Raw genomic sequence first — 5,973 nt, forward strand, 5'->3', positions numbered from 1 at the left:
CGGCTTGATGAACGTGAGAAACAATCGCGATAACGATCTGTCGAAATTCGATGTGACTGCTGAGCTGATTTTAATTTTTTTACTCACTCTTGGACGTGATACAGATGCCCTATTACATGATATGTATACATATAATTATTTTGACGGAAAGGAGTCACATTTGAAAGTATTCTCTAAGCATTTCTCAACTTTGGCACCAACGTAGATAATTAGCGCCCAATTCTTTTAGAACGTAAAAGATCAATCTCGATGACGTTGATAAATTTAGCTTTCGAGTGAGAGGTACTTACGTACAAATATACAACTTCGTTTGTCTTGCTACGATTATTACAAATTTCATTAAACAATATTAGATCAATCTAGTGGAAAGAGTGGAAACCCATTCTTATTCACAATCGATCGTTCGTGTAAACGCTCCGAATGGTCTGGAATCGAAGACGCTTCAGGCTGGAAACGTTCGCTGAAACAAAACCCCGAGCAAGGCGTGAAACGGGCGACTGCAGCGATTGTTTCGCTTGTTCGTTTTGATTCAAACCGACTGGTTTATCTATGGAGTGTCGCACGCGAAACAAGAGAAGTTCGTGTTTCTCCATGGCGCCGTCGACGCTGGAAAGTTCTGCCACGGAATCGGACGTTAAAGCGCCGGCACATCGATCCGCGTGTCGCGCCGCATCGTCTCTCTCCCGATTGTCGGTTCCTTCTTTTACGCGTGTACCCACCGTCGACGCGAAATCGATTATGAAAATACACGGAGGAATTCTATGAAGAGAAAAGTTGACGTGTCGTTGGACCGAGGCGCGCAGCACCGGAAGCGACTTTCTCGTACGACATTTTCCTTCGACGCTTTCACGGTCGCGCGGCTGCTTTCTTTGAACTCGGCTGTTCCAGCGCCGGATAATGGTGTTCTTTCGAACTTTCAGACCGAGACGCAACTTTGAAAATCAGTCTGCCGCTCTTCTATAGCTCGATAGCAGAGTGAGAAATAGAAAATACGGAGGGTTGAAAGCACGAAGAAACCCAAGTTCACCTATATTGGCACGGTCCCCCGATCACGCGACCGATTCATACGTCCATGGTAACATAATACCGCGTGGCTTTATTTGCAGAGCATGTCGGGAAAGCCCTCGGAAATTTCGTCTTTCATATCAGGGCCGTGCACGGGTCCGCGAGTGCAATATAGTTCAGGAAAGGGAGAAACGATAGAAGAGGAGGGGAGCCACATGCACAGAGAAGGGGCAAAAGGTAGCGAAATTCAAAGCAAAAGCGAGTTACGAACAAATAAGGAAAACGTATAAGGTTAAATTCGTTTCATTCTTGCAGGGATGGCAAAGGCGTCGAACGAAAGAGGGTGGTGGTTGAAAAAATTTACATCGCCGTTGCGAAATATCTTGAAGAACCTTTGCGCTGGCCTGTGCACATTTCTCTCTCTCCCTCTCTTCCTCTTTCTTCTTCCATTTCTCTTCTCTCTTAGTCAGGTGTGTAGGTGTACGTGCACAAGCCTCGCTAACGTACAACCCTTTGCCCTGGCGCCCTTGCTTTAATTTCAAACAGCGTGTCGGTAATTCCCGCATCGCAGCCCTGAAAAGTCTGAACCGTAAAACATCTCTCTGTTTTTCTCCGACCTCTCGTTCTCTCCTTCTTCTCCTCTGATTCTTGCCATCTCTGCGTTCCTTTCCGTTCCTCTGACCTCTGTCTCTTTCTCACGTCGATGCCGTTGCACCAGGCAGATCTTGAAAATTCACAGTTCCGGTGTCGAAGAGAGAGAATTCTCGCAAGGCAACGGTGGATTAAGGGATTAAAGGATGCGTGCTAGGGCTTTGACGTTCTCGTTCTCACTTCTCTCAGCGTTTTACGACAGGAGCATCGCTTTCCAAATACCCTTTTTCTTTGCCCTCGTCCTTGCCCCCGGACGAACCTGTCCTTCCACTTCTATTTCTCTCGCTCTTTCGTCACCTTTCGGTCTGTCTCGTCTATTTCTCTACGCTCCACCCTGCGTATAACACGAACGGCGTATAACGGCGACGGGAGTGGTTCAACCTTTGCCTCTCTTTGAACCTTCCACTCTCCTCTTCGAATCGACTTTGCTCGTTCCGCGCGTTAATGTTTTACCGAAACGAGATCTATATCTCAAAGCATACACGTGCTACCGATGCTACGAATCGGATCCGAGGAGAAACAACCGGGCGCACACGTATCGCGAATCGTTAGCCCGTGCTTTCTGTGGCAACTCGACGAAAGATCGACGATCAAACCCAAAGGACTGGCGGATCGTTTGAGAAGCCAACGGAAGGATCGCGTCGCGGCTCGTAAAGCGATTGCTAATCGCACCGGTAGACGCGAAAGGAATTGCAGATCGAGAAACACGCGATTCCTCTTTCTCCGCTTTCGAGAGTTTATACCGCGACGGGGCTAATAAACGAGTCGACGAGTATTGTGCAACGCTCGAGAGAACCTGAGGATCTTACGATCGGTATCGTTTCCGATAAGGATTGATGATAATCAATTGCGGAACGCTCGAGTGGATCTCATTTGCAAGGTTTTTGATATCGGAAAGTGTCTCCGTTGCGACGATTCTTACGCAGAAATCCACTCGTTCCGCTAACAATCGATTCTTTCGCCGGCAATCCCCGATAATTACCCCTGTTAATTACCGTTGGCGTTCAATCGTCCAATCAGCAACCCGGGTCACCGAGATATTACCGCCAGAGAATATGGAAACGGCTTTATGAATACGACTGTAACGGAGGGTCGCGTCTTTCGATCAAAGGGCCGAGACGCTGCCAAAGGCGGACACAGATCCCGTACAAACGATCGCGCAATTAAACGTTTAATTGCGCCTACAAAGCGTGAACTGTTACCAAGCCGAGGATGCTGCGGCGAATGTTCGATGAAAGAACCGGGGAATTTGGATCGAATTCCTTTTGTCGGGACCAGGCAAGGGTGAGAAAGTTGAAAGGAAGATAATTCGTCTTGGTATCGGACTAATTCCCACTGGTTATCTGAAATCGGAATGGTTACGCTTAATTTAACAACGAATTCGGTCGAATAATAGCGTCTGATTCGGTATAAAAGTTTGTCAAAATGCTGCTTTCCTTATTGAAACTGAAAACCGATAAACTCGATACGGAATTGCTAAAAATTCATCAAAATGTTGATTTTACGATAAATTATATGTTTATTTACTTTTCTAATATTATTTCAATTATATTCATCGTCGTACTATAAATATATAATTGGATGATTGTACGCGTTAGTAATTTCGACGTTGACGTCCAAGATAATCACCGACGAGAGGCAAAAAGAAAGAAATGTATCTTTTTTTATAATTATTCGAAGCATCTTATCGATCGCAGTAGAAAATCGCTTCCTCGGCAGCCGGAGGCAAGCGCGAGAAAGTTAACCGGGAGGATAATTAGCGAACCGATCCAGCCAGCCAGTCAGCCACGTGAATTCGTATTAACAGTCGGTTGGCTAAATACCTGGCATTGTCGAGCGTATTCGGGAACTTGTGTACCTATACGTACACGGTTCGTATTACTATCTGCGGTCGGGAATAGTGGTAGATGTGGGATCCAATCGGGACATTGCCTTGGGGCAACCCGGGGATCCCCTCGATCGAGGAGGCGTCAGTCGTGAACCGTTTCATTGGTTCCCGCCACACGTGCACGCGTGTGCAATGTGCACGTACGATACACACGGATTGATGCGTACTTTCGCACGGGACACGCGTCTACACCCTTGAATATCGAGTGCGTTTTAATCAGTTTATTAACGCGTAGATCAACGGTGACCGACCACTACCGGAGGTAAAATTTTCGTTAGTTTGGTGAAAATTTACCTCCAGCCTTTGTTAATTTGCTTCTCGTCGCGAAATTCTACGCAATCGCTATTATACACTTCCAATGTAGCGTTACGATCTTGTTCAAGGTTCTGTTGCAAGAAATTCAAGTTTTGCTCCGTTTGGGAGCCTCGGGAAATACAGACGAACTACAGATAGAATACAATAAAAGTGCTGACAGGCCGGGAAGGATGCGAAATCCCGATGGGCCATATACCCCTGGTCCTTTAGGATATTGGGTAATTGAAAAAGGTACATTTGGTCATCTTGGGTCAATAGCTGTAAAACACGCGTACGCCGTAGTAATACCGAAAACTCTGGTATAAAAAAGAACGTCTTGATGGAGAGAAAGTTCAGTCAGTAGTCGGTAGTCAGCTTTAGCAATATCTTACGTTATTTTCGTTGGCCGGTGACAGTATACAATTAATATACGATTTAACAAGAATCTTCTTAATCTTCCGATCGCTGTCAAAGATCCCGATCCAGACGAGTGTCTCTTTAAATTGCTGATATTTGCAGTAAATACTAAGACGAGATAACGATCAACGTTTCTACCTACTTATTTGTTTAATTACGATTCCATCGAACTTGTCTAACAACTTCTCTACGTTCGCTCTATCGGTTTCGACGTTAACGCGTTCGATCGAAGAAGATCGCAGGACCCATCGTTGAAAGTCAATTCTATCTGACAACGGAGCGTAAATACGCGCGATCAGCTTCGAACGCGATGAATATGAATGAGAGCAGCGACGCGGCGCGCGTGCTCTTGAAATTGCGCCTGTGAAATTCGAGCGCGTGTTCGAACGCACCCCTCGGTCGAAGCCCGCGGCGCAGGGTTGTTCGCGCTTTCGAATACCTCCGTGGATATGCCAAATCGAATGTGACGTTATAATGGATGCGGCATTAGCGGTTTTACCGGCTCGACCGAGATGAGAATTGCAGGGGAAAACGCCGGTGGAAATCGCTCGCAGTTACCTTCGCGTGCGAGCAACGGGTTTTCGAGCTGGTGGAAACACGCGTTGTTTGTACTTCCTTGAATAAACACGGTGTTGGATCAACCGAAATTTTTCCGTTGCGACTGGTTAGGTTTGCTCGAACGATAGGTTTGATTTACGATTGTTTTCCAGGGCTGTTATTCATCAAGGGATACATGTTTGGCAAGCTCGATTCACTAGATTAGAAACGAGCAACGAAGGCCATCTTTTCTCGATGGATACTCTGAAAACTTTGTTTTGTGATTTGTAGGTGAGGAGATGATACACGGTGTATGTCGGAAATTTCTCACGAGAGTTTTACCCCTTGCCTGAAAATGTCGAGGCACTCCAGTGGTGTGGATCATAGATCAAATTCAACAAAGATAGGTTTCGTTGAGTAATGTAACAAAATTTACTTTCATCCGCAATTTCAGTTTCCAGCTATCGAAAGTTGCTCGATACAAATTATTTAGAATATTTCGGTATTATCTCGCTCGATACCATACACGACTAAACTGAAAAGTGTAAAATAAAGAAACGTACATACTTAGGACGATCGTAAGACGGCAGATCGCTCCAGGTTTCTACGGCTGAAACGTATCTTGTCCGTAAAATATTGTTCGTTAATTATTCCTTCCCAAAGAAACATCGATAATGTTAATTGTCCGCAGCCAATTGCAGATTAATCCGTTGGAATATTTTCGAGCGGAAAGACGAGGACAAACGCCCATAGAAGCCGTTACCTAGCGAGTATTGATTTCTAATAGTTGGTAGCAAACGAGAACTTTTAAGCGATGATCAAAATAACTAGAAACGCAACGACGAACATACAGAACGGGCGACGTCAAGAATCACACGCTATACGGGAGTGAAGAAGGACGGGGGATAAAATCGATAACAAACGATAAAGTTGCTCTCAATGAGCCAAGAAGGGACGATCATGAGAAAAATACGTAAGCCCCCTGGTTCAGGATATTGACGTATTAAGAAGAGAGAATAAACGTTCCCCATTACCTCCGTCGGGGATCTTAATTGTGCCGGTATTCAGCGTGGTCGCAGACAGTGCTACAGCTCTGGAAATCGACAAGAAATAACGATCTTGTAGACACAATGCTTCCCGCGAGAACCCCTGAAAATTTCTCGTCCTCCCCTCACCTCGGG

This window comes from Bombus affinis, chromosome 2 (genome assembly GCF_024516045.1).
Source record: "Bombus affinis isolate iyBomAffi1 chromosome 2, iyBomAffi1.2, whole genome shotgun sequence".
Lineage (NCBI taxonomy): Eukaryota > Metazoa > Arthropoda > Insecta > Hymenoptera > Apidae > Bombus > Bombus affinis.